General features: G+C 33.8%; 1 protein-coding gene and 2 non-coding genes across 3 annotated transcripts in view; 1 reads left to right on the forward strand and 2 right to left on the reverse strand.

Moving 5' to 3' along the window:
• The window catches only part of POU1F1 (POU class 1 homeobox 1), a 237,296-nt gene that overhangs the window by 144,631 nt on the left and 70,046 nt on the right, over nucleotides 1-22,619 (reverse strand). The gene's annotated exons all lie outside the window — the stretch shown is intronic.
• LOC123611716 (U6 spliceosomal RNA) lies at nucleotides 6,302-6,408 on the reverse strand. Its single transcript, XR_006718805.1, has one exon. It is a non-coding gene; the product is annotated as a U6 spliceosomal RNA (small nuclear RNA).
• On the forward strand, nucleotides 10,360-10,431 carry TRNAV-CAC (transfer RNA valine (anticodon CAC)). Its single transcript has one exon. It is a non-coding gene; the product is annotated as a tRNA-Val (tRNA).

Raw genomic sequence — 22,619 nt, forward strand, 5'->3', positions numbered from 1 at the left:
TTCTTCATAGTCGAGACTTACTCTGTGGAATCCAAAGCTAAGTATAGAACTCTCAACAGCAAACAAATTCTTGGTTAAATGGCAACTTCTATCTTTAAAAGTTTCCAGAAGTTAAGTGTGCTATTAATATTTCTGTTTATATTTACTTTGGGATAAACCTCTGTTTTCTCAAGATTAGTATTTCTGGAGCTAAACTGAACCTCTCTGCCCTCACTTTCCCCTCCAAAAAAAATACCCAAATTCCCTTTTCTGATCTTAACATTTTAAAAATGTAATTTAGTTCCTCCAGGAATTCATGAATCAAAGCTCAGCAGCATTGGTGATATGTGGTCCCACTCCTCCTTGACACGACCAGCACAGTGCCATGGGCTGATTTCTCTTTAACATATTTTAGTAGAGCTTTTACCGCCTCATGCTCAGATTACACAGTAGCCTATACTAACTATACGCCACATCTTCATTTTTTGTTTGTTTGTTTCTCCACCTTCCTGAACATCATGTTCAAATTACCCTCTGCAAGTCCCATTTCCACCTCACTCCCCAACTTGAAAAACTTCAGGTTCTCACTGCCCATGAGACAGAACTTACGCTCCATAACCTCATCCTTCACAAGGGTGTTGATGGGGCTTTCTCCTTGTACACATTTTTCACTCCAGTCCTTTTTTTCCCCTTTATGTAAATACTAGAGACTCATCTGAGACTTTTCCTATTTTTATCTTTCTGATTTTGCCAACATTTTCCATTTTTTCTTCTTTATTCCTTTTCTTCATCTGTTTAAAACATACTTGTCAGTCAAGGTGTATAATTTAAGGAGCACTGGTCTGAGAGTTGTTTAACCTTGGCATTGCAGTAATTTTAAGAAGTATTCACAGACTAGGAAAAGCAAAGATTATATCTTCAAAGGTCACAGGCTCTCTGTGTGTAATCCTGATGAATTACTTTCCATGACTGGTCCTGTTTTGCTCGTCTTTAAAATAGGAGAGTCAGATTAGACCATATCTATCCTTGGTCTTATTTCTAATGTTTTATTTGTCTATGAATTGGATCTTCCTATATAAACTTTTCTTTAAATAATCCAACAAAATTGCTCACCTTACCAAATTAATATTTGCCAACACTTTTAAATTCTTTTAGTAATGCCATAAGTCCCTATCTATTTATTTCATACTTATTCTTCACTTTTCTGAATTACCGTTCTTTAAGTTTGCTGAGAATTGGCATAAGGGCTGCTGCTCTCATATATACACCATACAGAACCTAGAACTATACTGTATGTGGAAATTCAAAAAGATGTTTTGCTTTTCTGCTGTAATGTTTAGGGAAAGCCAAGAGGTCACTGATACTTTTTGAGTCATTTATCTAATATTTAGAGGATATAAGAGGTCAGTGATATTGGTGGGACTCACTTCTATGTGATTTAAAGAAGCGTTGGAAAAGCTGGGCTGGCCAGGACTAAACTCGGTGTACGTCTCAGGACACCTATTGGAAACAGGAGAGCCAAGATTTGTACATGGGAATTTCTGTATAGGAATTGTGATTACTCTTTTCTAAATGCGGAGAAGCCACGTGGTGAGGAAGAAAACTTGGATGTATCTGTTGCCTTGGATTAATCTCTGTGAACTTCAGAGCTCACCTTGTAAGGGTGCCATACATAGCAACCAAGGATAAGTGGTGTTGGCCACATAGCATAATGACATATGAAAACAATGTTTAAAACCACTTGGGAAGAGGATTATGGTTACTGAGCATTTTAAATTTCTGACTTCATACTGTTTTATTTTCTAACTTACAGCCCTGTTATATTAGTGTATTAACAAAACATAAATTCCACATTATTCAGATGAGCATGAAGCATAGCTAAGGCACATGAAAAAGTGATTTTATATTTAATTATCAATTATCAATACTTAATTATCAATAATTTAGATGTCACAACTTAATTTTCTTGCATGACTTGCTCACTTTATGAGAACTCATTTTCTATTGGGAATACATGACTGGAGAGGGTGTAATACAGATGTGAGAAACAGTTCTTAACATTAATAAATGCTGATACGGTTTCATTTTCATGAACCTACAGAGCACCTACAAAGAGTTAATAGCAATTCTGAAGAACAGCCACTCTGCATCACATGCTTTTAATTTTAGGAATATCCAAATCCATTTAGATCAATTTCAAATTATGGCAGAAGAGAATCCCGATTGCTAGACTGAGCTGCGATGGTTAAATTTTGAAGACTCTTGTCGTTATTTTTTAAAACAAATGTTTAGCCTAAGTATTCTGATGATTCTCTTCCTTTGTGGTTTGAATAAAGGTCATCATTTGATTTAGAAATAAAGGTGATTTAATAACATTTCCATTTTCTCTTTTCAGTGGCGTAAGCATAAAACACAAAGCATACAGATACATCATATTTTTGTGAGGAATTTTTATAGTTATGAAACTCTCTCCAAATGTCTAACTCACCAAAAGTGATGTGATAATAGGCTTTCTTCTGCATATTTTTGAAATAACACATTTCAGGGTGTTTCTCTTTCCAGCCCAGCCTAGTTTAAAAAAGTGAAATACCTGTTGAACAGAGTAGGAGAAACGAATGAACAAAGAAAAGTACATGAAATCATCCAGGTCTCCAAATCAAAGGTTGGCTACGGAATATGAAGACAACAGAGGCTCCAGTAATGACAGCCAAATTGAGGGCTGAGGAAAGGACTGGGCTCTTTAAAGGGTACAATAGTTCAAGGTGAAAAGAGAAAATGGTTCAAAATTATCTACCTCAAATCTAAGGCTGGCGTGGAAATTATAATCATACGAGGGAGTGATTATTGCCCTTTATAATAGACTTATTTCATGTCATTTTCCCCCACTCACAACACCCTACACAGTACTAAGAATATAGTACATTCTCAACAAATGCTGACTAAATGGGGTTCAATTAAAAACAGGCATTTTAAAAAATGTCTGTAGGAATGAAATCTTCAAGGGGAAAATCACTTGGTATCTTTCTAAGGTTTAAAACTCTGGGTCATTATTGCTTGGTTTTCTCTCATTACAAGCTTGGCTTGTATTGCACTGAAGGGATCTGAGGTTGGAGACTCACAAAAGGAACTTGGACAGAGTGGCTTTTCAAATACCTAAAAATGCTTTAGGAATATATCTGAGAGAAATCATTTATCTACCCAAGTTTCATTTTAGTAGAAATATTAACATTAAAGTCATAAACTGCTCCAGATCGATATTACTCACCCCCAAATTTGAAAGGTAATCAAGTCACTAAATTATTATTCATTACTTAAAGTTGAAATTTAATTATTATTTATTAAATATTGTTCATATAGTCTGTCTTTCTAACAGCCTTTCCAAAACATGATCTTGTTCTGAAGGCTGCTTATAGGTTCTCCTCTCTTTATGTAAAGTTCAAATGTATATAACCAGGAGCGTCATGAGTTCATTATCTAAGCAGTTATTGCTTATAGGAAGCAGTGTATGTGACAATTTCAAGGGAGATCGTGCATTTGTGGAAACAGATAACAGGGCTTTGTGACAGGAATTCAATTTTCAGTTATTTGCATGTAAAGACAATTTTAACACCTATGTTAAAATATTAGGCTTTAAGATTCATGATTTTATTTTGAGTCATTTTGTCTAGTCTGCTATGTAATCGCATGGTTGAATTTATTCCAAACGATGCAGGAACTATGCCCTAAATATGCTAGATTAAATAGATTTCTGGACTATTAAGTTAACTTTATAAATTTTAAAAAACCTATTGCGTAGATTAGCAAAATGTACATCATATGAGTCACCCAACAGGGCTTTATAACTTAGAGTCATATTCTAGGCTTTTCTTTAATAGAAGAGTCATGTGGCATTAGAAATTCTAAATACTTAAGTTTATGATTCATTCTTAAGGAGACTGAAAGCACGTTTAGAGTCCCAACTAAATTTTAGAAATAACCTTGTATCTTTAAATGATCATGATTTCTCATGAAAAAAATACAAATTAGTCAATGTGTTATTAGAAATTTAAAATATTCATACCCATAGTTTAATTAAATATATATACCAAATTTAAATTATTTTATGAAATGAATTTTATTATTACTTTATTAAAACATAAATTATACAAAAACACTTAAGAGTAATACCCTGCTCCACATATTCTTTCCACTTAAAATAATATGTATTCATAGAAAATTAATTCAGGTAATTCCACATGATAAATTATTAAACTGTTTTTAAATTAAAATTTAAAATTAACCACCATATTCAAGATATCTGGGGTTATAACCACTAAATTACTCTTCTTACTACAACACTACTTTGCTTCACATTAGCAGAATACCTCCCAGGTTGCCTTCATACCTGTTGCCCATATGAAGATAAACACTGAGTCTATTCCTTCTTGTTATTCGCATTGCCCAGCCCATAATCTGGCAAATTATTCAGAAAATATTTATTGAATTCACATGAAAGAATAAATGTAAAAACAAAGCAGTTTTCTGGCACAGTATCTTGTAAGAAGACAACTATTTTTAATTCCTATTTTACAAAGAGGAAATAGAGGCACTGAGAAGTTTACTGACCTAACATGTGTTTTAGTTTGAGTTTGAGGATGTAAATTGATTCCATTCCAAGATTCTATCATGTAGTGAATGAGCTATCCTGTGATAAATTTGCATTAAAAACAAGGAGGATTCTGGGAAGGATTGGGAAGGATGCTATCTAGGGAAATGGAGAACACATTTCCACAAGTTGTACACAAGAAAAATACTACCACCAACAACTATATAACAATAATTTGTAAACCTTTATTATATACCAGGCACAAGAATAATAAGTTTTATCTTCACTTATTGTGTACTTGGTATTAAATGATTTCTAAAGTGTATCCCAATAGGATCTTCACTACAATTCTGTCAGGTAGATCCCTACTGGAGATGAAGAGACAATTAGGACTAAAATCTGCCCACCATTTCTTCCTCTATTGAAGGAACTTCAATTCTCTAGATTTTCATTTTCATTTTGGAGTTCAAACAGGTCTACAAGGCTGAAGTAAGATATGTAGATAACAGGATGGATCAAAATAATTTGAAGAAATAAAATGTGATATAAAATCTTTTCTTAACATTTTTTATTGATTTATAATCATTTTACAATGTTGTGTCAAATTCCAGTGTAGAGCACAATTTTTCAGTTATACATGAACATATATATATTCATTGTCACATTTTTTTCTCTGTGAGCTACCATAAGATCTTGTATATATTTCCCTGTGCTATACAGTATAATCTTGTTTATCTATTCTACATTTTGAAATCCCAGTCTATCCCTTCCCACCCCCTGCCCCCTTGGCAACCACAAGTTTGTATTCTATGTCTATGAGTCTGTTTCTGTTTTGTATTTATGTTTTGTTTGTTTGTTTGTTTGTTTTAGATTCCACATATGAGTGATCTCATATGGTATTTTTCTTTCACTTTCTGGCTTACTTCACTTAGAATGACATTCTCCAGGAGCATCCATGTTGCTGCAAATGGCGTTATGTTATCAGTTTTTATGGCTGAATAGTATTCCATTGTATAAATATACCACTTCTTCTTTATCCAGTCATCTGTTGATGGACATTTAGGCTGTTTCCGTGTCTTGGCTATTGTAAATACTGCTGCTATGAACACTGGGGTGCAGGTGTCATCCTGAAGTAGGGTTCCTTCTGGATATATGTCCAGGAGCAGGATTCCTGGGTCATATGGTAAGTCTATTCCTAGTCTTTTGAGGAATCTCCATACTGTTTTCCACAGTGGCTGTACCAAACTACATTCCCACCAGCAGTGTAAGAGGGTTCCCCTTTCTCCACAGCCTTTCTAGCATTTGTCATTTGTGGATTTTTGAATGATGACCATTCTGACTGGTGTGAGGTGATACCTCATTGTAGTTTTGATTTGCATTTCTCTGATAATTATTGATATTGAGCATTTTTTCATGTGCCTATTGATCATTTGTATGTCTTCCTTGGAAATTGCTTGTTTAGGTCTTCTGCCCATTTTTGGATTGGGTTGTTTGTTTTTTTTCTTATTAAGTCATATGAGCTGCTTATATATTCTGGAGATCAAGCCTTTGTTGGTTTCATATGCAAAAATGTTCTCCCATTCCATAAGTTGTCTTTTTGTTTTACTTATGGTTTCCTTTGCTGTGCAGAAGCTTGTAAGTTTCATTAGGTCCCATTTGTTTATTCTTGCTTTTATTTCTATTGCTTGAGTAGACTGTTCTAGGAGAACATTTTTGAGATGTATGTCAGATAATGTCAAAAGTATGGAATGCTTCACGAATTTGCGTGTCATTCTTGTGCAGGGGCCATGCTAATCTTCTCTTTATTGTTCCAATTTTAGTATATGTGCTGCCGAAGTGAGCACCATAAAATCTTAATATAGTTGAGAGGTTAAAAATCATTCTCCAGTAGAGGATAAGTAAGAAAAGAAGTTTTGAAAAATTACTATAAACCTCACAAGTAAAATAAGAAATGTTTTTGATGAAGTCTCAAGAAATGATCATGTTTTTACATAAGGTAAGAGTTTATAAATTCTTGTTTTATTACAGTATGCTATTTTATGACAAGAATGGAACACTACACAAATATATACATATAACTTTTTAAAAACTTTGTAATCCAAGAGCTTTAATGCTATAATATTTAGACAAAGTTTTATTGTGGTTGGTAACTTTATGATACCGGCCACCATTGAAGTGGCTGATTAAACAAGAAGCACTACTAGCTAAAGACAGATTTCAGTGGAAGACTCCAGAACCAAAAGTATCCTTTGTTAGGGAAGAAAAATCCTTGTTTGATCTCCATTGGGCAGAGAGTCTTACAGAGGCCATCTGGCACTCCTCCTCAAAGTGGGAAAAGGCAGCTCTTCTCAGCTGGCTTCTGGTGAGCTTTTATCTTCTCTAATATAAAATCCATGGTGTAGCCAGATGACAACGATATTTTTCTTAATATTTCAGTGCCATAAGAATGACATGCATATTTGCAAACTAGATCAGCTAATTGAATGACAGAAAGAAATTTTACAATCTGGAGACAACAAAGAAAAAGATACTATGAGCAGTGCAACACTATCAAGTGATGGTCACGATAATTAAATCACTTGTGCTGTGCTCACCTTAAATGAGAGAATGCATAATCCTCTCTCCCAGCTCATATAACGTTGCATGGAACACTTAAGCCTGCTACAGATTGGTGGTAACACTGATCTCCTGTTGTGAGGAATAATTAAAGTTTATTAAATCACTCTAAAAGCTTATAAAAGCAAACACCAAAAGCTTGTATAGTAGGATTGTCAACCACAAAAAAAAAAAAAAAAAAAAAAAAGGCAGTTGCTGGGGTTGATTTAAAAGCTGCTGTAGCTAAATTAGAAGATTTATGATGGAAATTTTAGCTTCTTTCCTAGTCAGGATTATTTTATCATGTAATTCCTTTAATCATTTTCAATTAATGCCTGAGTGTTGCCCCTCAAAGCAAATTTACTCTCATAAGTTAAGTCTTATTTAATGTGCACTAAACAGCTAAAAACTTGCCTAAGACTGTACCTTATGATACCGTAAAAGGATGTTACTGGCACTCCCAGAACTTTGTCAGAGTGCTTATGCTTACTGAAATGCCTTCTGGGACAGGGTCCTCCCTACCTAAAATTCTAAATAAATTTTGGGAAAGGCAATTACAGAGCACGATGGTGTGGGGTATTATATTCGGCTGGATCTGACAATTGAGAATTCTTTGCTTGTTTAAGCGTTTTAAGAATCACTTGTTAAGAAAACTGATGTTAAGATTTAAAATCTGAGTTTATAGCTTTATGATAATTCCTATTTAAGAAACTGATGCTAAAAAGTGCTAAATGCTTAGAAGAATTTTATCAAACAAAGTAGAAATGGGGCTTTGGAAATAAAAAAAGTGAGGATAGATAAGAAATATATATATAGATATTTTATATCCAATACAATTTATACCTCTACTTGAAAATGATTCTAGACATGTCCATAATCCAGCAATCCTCTAATTCCTAGCTTTGCACTCATGCTCTGTAGCTTAATCTGAATTTCATACTTTTATTGAAAAAAATGTAATAGAATATTTAAATTTTGCACTTGAAAGAATAAAGAGCAAATATGTTATTGAATAAAATCACAATAGTGTTGTGGAGGTAAAACTTAGAGAATTTTTCTAGAATTGAAAACAAAGAGAAGATCAGCATTAGAAGTGCTGTGAAAATACAATAAATATCCCTGATGAAACCATCAGAATTAATAGAATTATCTTCAAAGATTTAATATAAGCAAATACATTTAAGATGAAACAAGATCTGAGACAAAAGGCTCAGAAAGGGGCTTCTGCCTCCAGAGAGTAAGTGAGGTAGAATGCAGCAGACACCAGCTCAGCTGAAAAGAACTCTGAAGCCAGTACGATACAACTACCGTATACTTATGAGTACTGGAGAAAGGATGAGATGATGAGAACTAGTACGGCTGATTCTAGAAATGAAATGACTTTTCGTATTGTTTTCTGTAGGCTATCTTCTAATTCTGGGGGCAACCAAGAGACTGAAAATGTGGGCTATTAAGAGGCATAGCACTTCCCCCAAAGAGAGAGAAACATGCAAAAGCGTAAGTAGTCTTGCAAAGCAGGAACTGAAGTTGAGACATCAGGGGCCTCATACTCATCAATGCACTTTCTAAATTCTGAAGCCTTATGAATAGGAAGCTAAAGAAGTAAATCAAAAACTTCTGAATTTGTTTTCTATTGCTGCTAGAAGAAGCTACCACAAAGTTAGTGGCTTAAAATGGCATGAATGGATTATCTTACAGTTTTGGAGACCCAAAGTCGGCAGTGGGGTCTCACTGAGCCATAATTAAGGTGTCAGCTGGGCTGCTTACCTTTCTTAAGACTTTAGGGGAAAATCCATTTTTGTGCCTTCTCCACCTGCTAGAGGCTGTCTGCATTCCATGGCTTGTAGCCCCTTCCATCTTCAAACCCAGCAATGGCTGGTTGAGTTTTCTCAAGATGCTATCACTCTGGTTCTGACTTTTTCCTTCCCTCTTCCCCAATTAAGGACCTTTATGATTATGTTGGGCCCACCTGGATAATTCAAGGTTCTTTTGTCTTCAGCTCAGCTGGTTAGCAACCTTAGTTCCATCTGACACCTTGACTCCTCTTTACCACATACCATACCATATTCTCAAGTTCTGGAGCTTAGGATGTAGACATCTTTGGGGAACCATTATTTTGTGTCCCATAACCTCTGGAAATCAAAGCAAAGTTTTCTGTTGAGGAGAAGAAGATTAAATTCAAGTTCTTCCATAGGAACAAGAAGCCCAAGAATAAACCTTAGCTAGTAGTCCCTATCCCAGAAACAGAACCCTATCACAGGTTGACTGCACCTTGTCAAAACCACAACTCAGTGGCAGTTCATTCAAATCAGCTATAGATTTGAGAGACTCAATCTCAATGCTGTCTAGGAGGAAAAAAGTAAGACTCTTTATAGAAGAGAATAATATTTTCTTGAACTTTTATAACATTTAGTTGCAATTTCTTGCATTTATTAAAAATTTATTAAATTTATTTAAAAGCAGATGTGCTAAGAGAGAATAACATATGACCAAAAAATGAGGGAATAAAGAAATGGAATTCTGGATGATCTAGACATTGAAATTAGCAGATAAAAATCTTTAAAATAACTATGAGTAAATTGTGTAATGAAATAGATGAAATGGGAAGACTATCACCAGTGGATTATGACTTTTAAAAAATAAAATAGAATTCTAAATATAAATAACAAATACAATATTTTAAATTAAAAATGTATAGATGGGTCACTGTAGAAGACAGGATTAATTAACTACAGGTTGGTATAAAATATCTTAATATTCTAAAGAGGTTGAAGAGAAAATATACTCCAAAATAAAGATGTTTTTAGACAAACAAAAACAGAGATTTCATTATCATCAAACCAGCACTGAAAGGAATTCTAAAAGGAGTTATTATGGAAGGTGGAAAATTACTTCAGATGGAAAAATCATAATACAGAAGAGAATCAAGACAAACAGAAAGAAATTTGTGAACAATCACAGAAACAAACTATTAAATAATTAGTATAAATATAAATAATCATTTTAACCATATAAGCAACAAAATGTAAAATAAATGTAAAACTTAAAAAGAAATACAAGGAACCTGTGAAAAAGTCACTGTGAAGCCATAATATTTTGACAAATGGAAAGATTTGGGGGAATATTCTCTTGGAGAATGTTTAACATCATTTATTGTCACAAAATGTCTATTTTCATTCCAATATAAAAAATAGAGGGAAGAAGGTATAGCTCAGTGGTAGAGCACATGCCTCACATGCATGAGGTCCTGGGTTTGATCCCCAGCACCTCCATTAAAAATAAATACATAATAAGTAAATAAACAATTACTTTCCCCACCCAAAAAAAGATTTTTAAAAAAATTTTAATAAAATAATGCCATTTGCAGCAACATGGATGGAACTGGACCATCATTCTAAGTGAAGTAAGCCAGAAAGAGAAAGAAAAATACCATATGATATTACTTATGTGTGGAATATTAAAAAAAAAAAAGACAAACTTATTTACAAAACAGAAACAGACTCACAGATATAGAAAATGAACTTATGGTTACCAGTGGGGGAAGGAAGGGATAAACTGGGAGTTAGAGATTTGCAGATACTAACTAATATATATAAAATAGATAAACAACAAGTTTCTACTGTATAGCACAGGGAACTATATTCAATATCTTGTAGTAACTTATGGTGAAAAAGAATATGAAAACAAATATATGTATGTTCAAGTATGACTGAAGCATTATGTTGTATACCAGAAATTGACACAACACTGTAAACTGATTATATTTCAATAAATATATGCATACAAAAAATCCTTTGTAAATCAGGCAAAAGAGAAAAAGATCAACTTCATAACATAAAAATACTTATGATTTGCAAGTGTCAAACATAATTAAGCTAATTAAACATTAGTCATGCACATTAAGCCACATGAGAAAAATCAGTAAATACTTGAAATAAAATAACACTAACTACATTTTTACTATAATACATTAAATCTAGAAATTAAATAGTAAAAATAAAAACTTCAATGCTCTGAAAAATTTTTTAAAAAAACCTCTCAAACAGTTCTTGGGGAGAGGGAAAATGGCATGCAGAAAGGTGAATATACTGTAAATAAAATCAATGAAATTAAAAAATTCATGAGATGTAACTTAAGTAAGAGGAAAATTCAAAGATGAGAATTAATGAAAATAAATTAAGAATTTACTACAAACACTAGAAAAAGAATTATAACATTTAGGAGGAATCTGGAGGTAACTGACAAATTTAATAATAATAATTTACAGAAACTCTAAATAAATCAAAACTTTGGTTCTTTAGGGGAAAAACTGACAAACCATTAGTGAGGCAGACTACTTATGCACAGTACAAAATGAAGAAAACAAAGAAAAAGAGATAAAGTTAATCACACAAAGACTAAAAGATTTTCCATAAAGATTCCACAAATTTAAAAAAAAAAAACTAAAAATGATGGCAACTGAAGAAGCATTACTATTACATAGGATAAAATGACAAACAATGGAGTCCATAAGAAAAAATACAACCTACTGACCAATAAATATTTTCAAATACGTTTAACCTCAAAATGAAAATAAGTGCAAATGCAATAATGCATGTAAAAGGCAATTTTTCACTCTCAGGTTAGTAAAGATTAATAAAAATATTTGACACAATTTATTTTTGCTAAGTACATAGAGCACCTGACAGCCTTGTGCGTTGTTTTTGGAATAGTTTTAGCACCACATTTTTGGAGGGAAGTACCAATCAAAATATTTTCTTCATTGCTTAAATCCATTGACCCCAAAATTCCCTTTTAAAAAACATACTGTCTTTTTACTGAACAATTGTGTCAAGATATAGGATACCTATTTATTGGACACAATGTTCAAAACAGCATTACTTGGAAACTCCAGCAACACTAGAAATATAATGAAGAGGGAATTTTCTTTATAATATAGTTCATCCAAAGGGTGGATTACTATGGGCATAGAAGAACAGAAAATAAAGTAGAGCTCTGATAAAAAGTAAAACAAAAAGCAAGGTACAGTGCAATATGTATAATATAAATTATAGATGTGTTTATGTTAGATTTCTGGAAAGAAATGTAAGAAACTACTGAGGGTATTTACTTTTGGTAGTGAAACTTGGTTGAGGGGAACTGGAAAATTGATCATTTACATGTTAAAAGCTTTTATATCATTTAAAAATACATGTTATTTCAAAATTACGAATTTCAATAAAAAGAAAAATGATGTAAGAAGGCAAAGAATTGATTAAATTTTGTGTTACAGTAGATATATTAGCTGCACAGTGTGATGAACAAACGTTGAAGGATCTGCTCAGTGGTGAAGTGGATATAGCTGAAATGGTACTTCACCCATCAGTATAATTTATCCAAGTAGCTTTTCAGGTTGGTGACAGAGTTTTGAGGTGAAGTGGCACATGGAAGCATAACTATCATTGATACGCACTACTTGACTTTTTTTAACAATCAAAAGATGAACTCAGAAGAGCAAGTCAATCATACATGTTTCGTATATGTAAATGTAGCCTTGGCTTTGGGTCTTGTCCTTCTATCTTCCTGCATTATAATGCCCAAAAACCTAACATTACATTAAACATCTCAGAAAAGAAGACAGCTCTGTAACTCTAAAAATTTTAGTAGACCATGAAATTATCCCGTTACCTTAGAGGAAAAACTGGCTATAGTCAATTAGGTGTTAAATAGTACTTTCTTTCATTTGATTACTGGTTTAAGTATTACACAAGAAAAAAGGACTTTGGCTGAAAATCGGCCATATACCTATTACAAAGTGTCTGCACCCTCACATTCCAAAGACCTTACAAAAAGAAAAGAAAATATAACTATTAGAAATATGATAGAACATTAAAGATACATTAGACCAGCTTTCAAAGTTCAGAAATCTTTTGATTTTTTTTCAGAAACAGTATAATGTCACATTTTTTCATGAGTAAAAGTAAAAACAAAATAAAATAAAATCTCTGTATGTTCCATGCCAAGAGAACTACCACAATCACTTCCTCTGAGCCTCAAAATATCATGTATTTAAGCACTAATAGGCAAAGATTGAAAGAATGTGTTATGCCATTCCACTCTGGTGATGCAGATGCACAGCTCCCTTTCCTTCTTTCTGCTCCTTCATTTTAGAAGCAGTCAGCTTTAGACTAGGAATGAAGAGAAAAAGTAAGTAAAAATCATGGACGTGGTACAGGGAATATTTTGTGATGGGACTTTGAATTTAGCGAGTTCCTTTTACTTGGCATCAGAGGGGATACAACGTGAAGAATCATGAGGTTGGTTACTATGCATCTTATGCCCAAATGAATGAGATAAAGAAGCCCTTGGGATTTTCTTTGTTTGTCCAATCCTGGTCAATAGATTAGGAAAGAAAGTGATGAAGGTTTAACAATAAGGATAAATAAATACATACACATACAACTATTTCTTTAGCAGTAGCCTTTCTCACCTTACCCAATCTCCACCCTCTATATGGAAAGAGGCCATTTCTGTTAAATAGAAATTTTGATAAAACATAGAGTAGGATATCAGAAATCTAAAAGGCACTCTTAAATGAAAAGTGATGCTTTCTGGAGAAGTGATAATTGACGATTCCTGAATGTGGCAAGGATGCTAATAGCATCTGACTTACTGAGTGGACAATGTAAGAGGAGGGCAAAGCAGAATGACTCAGGACCAAAGAAATGACTTCAGACTTGATGTGAGAGAAAGAAAGGAGAGATGAGGTGGATGGTGAATTTGGGACAAGGATCCATGATCCTGAGGGCGCATATGAAGTTTTGCTCTTAGATACGTGGCGAACTCTTATGATGGTTTCTTCACGAAATCACATTAAAATATCATTATTTGCTAATGCATCGTGGTGTTAAGTCTGTTATTAGGGTGCTGAGTGAAGTATGTTGGGGTTTGAGACCATTGGCAAGAATACTGCCACTTTTTTTCTACTCAGGAACAGAAGTTCTGCTCAGCAAAACACCTAGGTGATGCTTCCCTGCTCCCTCTCTTCCCTGACACAGAGAATCTTTCTCTCTTCCTCCTCTTCTTGTCAAAATTGCTCTAAATAATGAACCTGATTTTGATCAGCTACAACATATTATTTATTAAACATAGTGTATTCTCTGAGATGACATCACTGAAGATGCTTCCCGAGTCGTGAAATAAAAGGCACTCCTTCCCAGCTAACATGATTCCAGGTGTCAATGAGACAGGCAACTCTATTTGGACAGAATCACCTATTTAGGATCAGAAATCAGTAAACCTTATCTATTATATTTATTAGAAAATTATTTCTGACAGCTTTTTATTTATACTAACTCAACATAATCCATCAATAAATTGATGAGGGGTTGAAAAGTTGACACTGGGGAGAAGAGTTGGACTTCCAGAGAGTTCCTGGATCCGAGAACTCCCTGTGAGATTTACCAGAACCCATCACCAGGAGGCTATCCACACTGATTGGGGCAGATTTTCAGTAGAAACTCCCGTCATCCTCCATCCTTCTAATATACTTCAAGCCCATCATGTGCTCTTCCCAACAAGGAGGAGTATGTTGGAATTTTGAAATTCAAACCCCCACCTCACTCTCAACCATGTTTCTCAATGGCTCAAGTCTGTGTAATCCTAACTATTTTGAAAGGGAAGTTTAGTTTCTTATCTTATCTCCTCTTGGGAAATTCTTCCCTTCTAGAAGAGAGAGAAAAAAAATAAAACTAACAATTCTCTTAGAGACAGATAACTATTTCATAAGCGAATCAGTAAAAGTTCATTGCAAAAGACCTCAAGTTTGCATTGTTTTTCTCCCTGACTTTGAAATAGAAAAACAGAAGATAAAAAGTATATTTAATTTTCACAGTCTAAAGGTTCACGCTCCCAACATGCCCAAGAAAATGGAATTTTAACCATTAGCACACCATAAAGAATTCTTCCAATTTATATCTGTAAATGAATAAAATCCAAAGGAAACTTTTAATTTATATTTTGGTAAAGTAAAATCCTATTATGAAAATTGTATCATCCTCAAGGTGAAACAAACAGCAAAAAATGAAATTAGGAACAGAATGACTTTTAGTTAAACAGATGGCAAAAGATTTACAAACACCACCTAAGTTCTATTTATTATTGAAACACTCAAGTAAATCATTTAGATGATCCATTTTAGTTTCTTGCAAACCTTACTGATTTTGATTTTCAGAAGATTTTTAATTGTCTCCATTATGAGAACACCTAGGCTCCCTTGAATGCCTAATTTTGTGAGCATGGTAACTGTTACTAAATTTTTGCTAAAAACCAGACACCAGAAACAGTCAACTAAATTAGATGGCAAATCATTAAATTTCTAAAACTTTGTAGAGCTTCTTGAGAGAAAAATCCAAAGTGGAACTGGGTCAAAGACTGGTGAACAAAATGAAAGCACTGATGGGGTTTTGAGATCATTGAGAACTAGAGACAACCGCATTTGAATTGTGTAACTTGCAATAATCTACCAGAGGTGTTACGAGTTACACTGAGCTTCCATAAATAATTTTGAAGGAGTTTGACTATAAAAGGTATAATGTAATGTGAAATGTTAAAAAATCACTAGTTATATTGATGATATATTATAAATGTTCTAATATTTTACATTAGTAGTTAATTTTAACAGCAGTTATTCCTCATGTTTTAGGAGATTCCTATCAATCACTAGGAATTACATATTGCATCATGCCTGTAAATGAGCCCTTGACAAAATAATGTGTGCTATTATCTCACAACTTCCTTTGTTAATTTTTGTTTACGCTCTTGAAACAACCTTATCGTTTATGTACACTTATGATTGTGGAATTAATATATAAAGACACATGTGATCACTCATGTTATATATTTAATTAGGTAATATTACCTGGGATTTCTTTTACTCCCAAGACATATCCAGTATTTAAGTATAATTATGCATTAAAGCATCTTGCCATTCACTTTTACCAAGTATGATGACTCCTTCAATTGACACTGTGCTATTGAGTATCTTTTGTAATGCCTATTTCTAACATTTGAGATAGTTTTACACTGAACAAGTTGTAATGATGATCTCCAAAAGAAGTAAGTCCTTCTTAGTGTCTTGAGATGAATGAAGAACCAGAGATAATACAAGGCAGTCCTAGCTAAAGGTAAATTTTTGTCTTTCTTACCTCACAATACTTGATACTGTTGAGTTTTTTTCAGAGTTTAAAGGGTTTCCTTTTCCAAGTGGGAGAAAAATACGGTCTTCATAACACTATTTAAAAATTGCATTGGATTTGATTTGGCTTTTATATTCAGAAAGATACTCTATAGTGTACATGTGAACTAGAATTTAGCCTCAACCAACTGGCAGCCAAATGTTGAAAAATCATGTACGTAGATGATTTGAGTTTTCTCTTAATGGCTTAAGTATCTGTGAAAAAAAAGTGTATATATATAATATATTAAATAATATACACATAAAATTCATGTCTCATGGGCTTTAAAAATTATTTCAAAGATATTTCCATCGCAGAAAATGTTGACACCTATATACACTAAAATTAAAGTATATATTTCAAAAGCTCAAGAATTTAATAAAAACACATCATGCATATTAATTTCATGGTTCTTTAAAAAAAACCACACTTATGTTAAAACATGATACAGAGTCAGTTTCCATTTCATTAGAAACTCTCACTCATTGAAACATAAGTATGATTATATCAAGTATATATTCACATCAAAGGAAAGTTTCCTTTTAACAGAAACTGATGATGCCAAATGTCTGTGATTTGCATTCTATAGCTATTTTAATTACTTTAAATGAGATAACTGTATCAAAACTGCTTCATGGAATTGAAATTCAAAGCTTCAAGGTCAGAGAGATTGATGGAGTCCACCCACTGCCATTCTGAAGCCAAGAAACATTAAGTAGATTTCTCAAGGTCACACAGAGAAAGAATGGTAATGCTGAGAACAGAACCTGAGTTTTCTGGCTTACAATCAGCTGTCCTTTTTAACACATAAATTATCTTGTTAACCCATACATTTTACTGATAAGGCAACTAATAAGCAATGTGGTACAAATGTAGTACAAATCATAGCATTAGAACTGAAATAAATCAGCATACTGTGGTCAGGGGGGTTTAGGAGGTAGAAAAAATCTGAGTGTTCTCTGGAATACAGAAAGCAAGAGAGATTAAACTTTGAGATAGAGAAGACAGAGGAGATTCATACTGAAATGCTTGATTTTTTATGCGGGGGTAAAAATTAGGGCTGGCCCCAGGCAATGCTTTAAAGCATAATTCATCTCAAGATCATTCCTACTTCACATAGTTTGTTGTATTCTGTGATCTATCCTGTCCATACTTTAGTTTTCATCTTCCTCTTATGTCTCCTTGACCCTTCGTATTAAACTTCCCATCTCATAGGGTGTTTTTTTTTCCCCCACATAAAAACCAACATAGCTCATCTTAGCCATAGAGATATCAGCTTCTCCTGAAACATTTGGGCTGTTTTGTCCCAATGAATCTCCATATGATGGTTTCTAAAGCAGTGCTGGGGACAAAGAATAGGGCACAGTACCTTTAGTCAAATCATAATAAATACATGTAAATGTGTATAAAATGGGTCCTCGGCAAACAGACAAATAGGAAGTTATGCCATCTTCCCAAAGATAAATATATCAGTTACAGATATTTTTAAGAATTATTTATAATATATGATTGCCATGAAACATAAAACTTCTAAGCATATTCCTCACTTTCTCATTCATTCATTTAGAAAATATTTTTGAGTACCAAAAAATGGCAGGAGCTCTGTTACATACTTAAAAAAATTGATGTCTGAGAGAAAGGCTGACAGGCTGACTTAATGACTGGCATTAAATCAAAATAATTATATACTTTAAATACAAATTTTATTCATATATATACTTGGTGTCTACATGATTTTTCTTCTCTGATGTCCTATGGTCATATACATACAAATAAAATTTAAAACACCTTATTATACCAATTGACTCTCCCAGCTTAAGGACTTTTCAATTTTCAAATGTTCTCAAAAAATAATTGATGAAAATGTCTAACTATGTTGAAATTTATTTGGAAAGTACAAGTTGCGGGGGGGGGGGTATCTTTTGTCACCTAAAGTTTGCTCCTAAAGTGTGGTTTTTCAACCAGCAACCATATCTGAGAGCTTGCTAGAAATTCAGAATTCCATCCCAGACTTAGTCAATTAGAGTCAGAATTTTATCAAGAGTCTCCAGGTAACTAGCATCACTTTCAAGTTTGAGAAACACTCACTGATCTAAGACAAAAACTGGAATGGTCATGACCAGTTTCATCCCATGGTGCAAAAGCTTCCATGCATGATGCAGAACGCAGGAAGTCAGAATTCCACTTTATTTTATCATATTACTGAAAAATAGTCTCTTAGTTTATACTAACTAAGTATACCAAGTCTACAAATACTACGAAGGAATTTCAGGGGACATGCAGGATATTCGAGAAATTTAGAACATGTGACAGACATCTAGGGACTTACACATTCATGAGTTTCCACATCCATCCTTGAATTCACCAGAATTGACCCACCAATTGAATTTACCACTGGTAAGCTTCGATTTCAGAAGTAAACCCTGTTTTAGCCTGGATTTCTCAGGGCTATATCCATGAGAATTTCTTACAATATTTCTTACCATTTTTTTTCTTCATCATATTCAGGTCAATTTATCATTTCTACACTTACTCCTGTGATTTTGGTATAATTTTGTTTTTTAATCATCATGACCTCAAAAGAAGAAAAGAAAACTTTAACAATGTTCTTTCCACTAGTCTGCCCTTTACCTGAGTTTAAATATACAGATTCCCATATGCACTCCCCCAGACCACTTTGCCCCACCTAAACTCCAAGGAAAGACCTTTCTTTCATTTCCCTACTTTTTATCCTCTTTCCATGTTTATCTTTTACATTATCCCTGGCCAGGAAAAAAAAAAAAAAAAAAAAAAAAAAAGGACTAATAGAGCTCATCTCTCCTGGTCACACTTAGGCCAGCAGTCACTTTCCCTCGGAGTAGGATGATGCGGTCACAGCATTAACACAATAAATTATCTCAATGAAGAACATTTAAACCAGAATGTAATTCTGTCATTTCTGCTTTTCTTAGACAGCATCCTTCTCCATCTGTTCTGAGTTTGGAGCCAAAGTGTGTTCTACATAAATTTAGTATCTGTGGGGATGGATCTGGGGTTCAAAGACCGACCTCCTGGATGGGTTGTCAAAAATTAGGAAATGGAGAAAAGCTCCTTCTTTTACACACCCTTAGGGAAAACAAAACAGAATCAAAAATCCTGTCTGTGGAAACCCTGTAGGTGGCATTACTGAGTATAACACTTTTCCAGGGACCCCTCTTCTTATCTTCTTTGTATGGTAGAGTGAGCCCCCAAATTTTCCTTCTCATTTTACTTCTTCTTGAGCGGTGAGATCATCCATTCCCCCCAAAACTTACCTGGGGAAATGGCTGCACTTTCCAAAGCACTGTCACCATCACATTCCAACTCCCTTTCCTGCTGTTTCCAAAGACACAGACTTTTTTCACTGTAATGATTTTGCTATAAATCTCTATAGGGAAATAGGAAATTGCAAATGAAAAATATAAGAATGTTACACATTTTATGTGGCTCCTGGTGAATAGCTTTTTAGTCTCCAGAAACAGAAAATGAAGCCCTGCAGTATTTCACCCACCATTTTTACTCTCCGAAAGTAGATTATTTTTTTCCCTAAAGTTTATTGGGGATTGAACCACTATTTTCTACTGACTTTTTTTTATTGAAGTATATAGTCAGTCTACAATGTTGTGTCAATTTCTGGTGTACAGGGTAATGTTTCAGTCATACATATACATACATATATTCCTTTTCATATTCTTTTTCATTATAGGTTACTACAAGATATTGAATATAGTTCCCTGTGCTATACAGTATAAATCTGTTGTTTATCTATTTTATATATAGTACATATACACACACACATATATTTTCTATATATAGTTAGTATCTGCAAATCTTTTGTGTTCTATATAAACTAAGTAGATTAAGCTTGTTAATCTTCTCTATGCTTGCTGCTCTATTTTTTTGTCTGCCTATCTATCAAATACTGAGAGAATTGCATTCAAAAATGCATGAAATATGCTAAACAAAGCAGTCATTAAAAGTGCAGTGTGAGTTTGGGGGAATTTTGTGTGGGAAATTCTATTTGGATAATGTAGAAAACATCAGGAAAAATGCTGGAAACATTAGGAAAAATGCTAAGAGACTGGAGAAAAAATATAAGCAAACTTTTCACATCACTAAGTCTTAAATAGTCAACAAAGTATACTTAGCATCCACTATACACAAGACATTGCACCATGGAATGCAGGAATTTGAAAATAAATGACAAGACTTCTATAAAAATACAGTATGAAAGAAGAAATAAGGCACACATCAATTCTGATAGAAGATACCATTTGATAAAAGTTCTAATAGAGTGGGACAAACAGAAGACTAATGACACCGAAAGGCAGAGATCACTTCTAGTCAGATTGATTAAAAAGCCCCCAGAAGGAGCAGTGATGTCTTGAAGGATGAGTACAATTATGACAGAGAAAAAGAGAGAGAGTGTGTATTTCACAAAAGTGAGAAGTAACTATTGGTTTGTTCAAGAAAAGAAACATTTTCTAATTTGGTTGGAATATAGCATTCATAATATGTCTGGGTGATAATTATATTTCAAGTAAAGGGAGTGCTATGGGCTGAAATGTGTCCCCCTAAAATTCTATGTCAAAGTCCAAACCCCAGTAGCTCAGAATGTGCTCATGTATACTTGGAGACAGGGCCTTAAGTGATTAATTAAAATCAGGCCATTTAAGCCTGATCCTAAGATCTATTTCAATCTTACTATTGGCTTTATAAGAAGAGGAGATTAAGATACACAGAAGAGCCACCTGGGGTGCCTGAGCACAGAGAAAAGGCCCCATGAGGAAGCAGGAAGAAGGTGGCCATCTGCAAGACAAGGAGGGGGCCTCAGGAGAAACCAAACCTGCTGACAACTTATCTTGGACTTCTAGCCTCCAAAACTGAGAGAACATAAATTTCTGTTGTTTAAGTCATAAAGCCTGGGGTAGTTTGTTATCGCAGCCCTAGCAGACTAATACTGGAATGTAACAGAAAAAATAATGCTTTCTGTTTGCCTTTGATTAGCCTTTGAAAGCCATCACACATGTATCCACTTTCTTTTAAAGTATTTACCATTACTTTTTGTCTCCCCTGGTTGTTACCATGAACATCCCCAACACTTGCTCCTTGCTGTATCTGTTACCTACCACACCATTTTCACCCATGACAGGACTCCTAATATTAAAGCCATCTAATCTAGCATCACTCCAACCACATCAGGTCTCCCATAAAAATCTTCCAGCTCAAGAAAATTTCACAGGTACCTATAGATAATGAAGAGGAGTTAGTAGGGCATATGTGAAGATATGAATATGGACAGTATATTTATAGAATTATAGTACAATGCTTAATTCTAGAAAGAAAGTATGAGGCTATTGGAATTCCTTTTAATGCAGATATTTGAAGGAGACTTAGTTTTGTTCTTGTCCAAGCTCCCCTACCTGCTATATTAGTTAAGGTTTCTAAAGAGTGATCTGCAGCTTCTTCATACTTGCAGATAAGTGAGCAGCAGGGTATTAATCTTCCATGGGTTTGGATTTATGAGCCATTTATAAAAACACATCATGCTAAAATACAGATAGTAGAGCACCATGACTTTAGCCCTGGTTTCCGATAATTTATCTGCTAATTTAATTTTCTTCCAACCTTTTAGCAGCTCTAAGTTGTGAAAGCAGTAACTGTACCAGAAGTGCAATACTAACTAGCATTTTTTACTAGAAATTTCTGTGTAATGGGGAGTGTGTTCTTTCCCTATAAATAAGACTGAGTCACTTACTGAAGCTAGACCTCCTGTTTCTGTTTCATCTCCCACAGTAGTTTGGTATTCTGCAAAGAGTACATATTGTATAAATACGGAAAATGTAAACTATAGTAGGAAATTGTCACAGATGTTCATTATATTATTATAAAAACAAATGAATGAGTAATAATTAAAAGAAAGTTGAACATGGATGATGAGAATAAATCAAAAGCAAAGGTTATGATCAATTCAACTATGTGCCCTTGAAGCATAAAGGGGAAAAAAATGTCAGGGAGATGTTTCGGGCTTACTTATAAACTAATTAAGACTTAAGCTCCTTACGATTCTAATAAAATGGCAAAGGAAATATTTTAAGCTGTTGGATAGCAAGATGAATGACGTATTAAATATTGATTTTGTCATACCATCTCCCACTCTTAGATGTTATAGAATAAAGAAAAGTTTAAACAGTAAATCTGTTTTTTAATGTAGGTACACAAAATTG

The sequence above is a fragment of the Camelus bactrianus genome, chromosome 1, assembly GCF_048773025.1.
Source record: "Camelus bactrianus isolate YW-2024 breed Bactrian camel chromosome 1, ASM4877302v1, whole genome shotgun sequence".
NCBI classification, from domain to species: Eukaryota; Metazoa; Chordata; class Mammalia; order Artiodactyla; family Camelidae; genus Camelus; species Camelus bactrianus.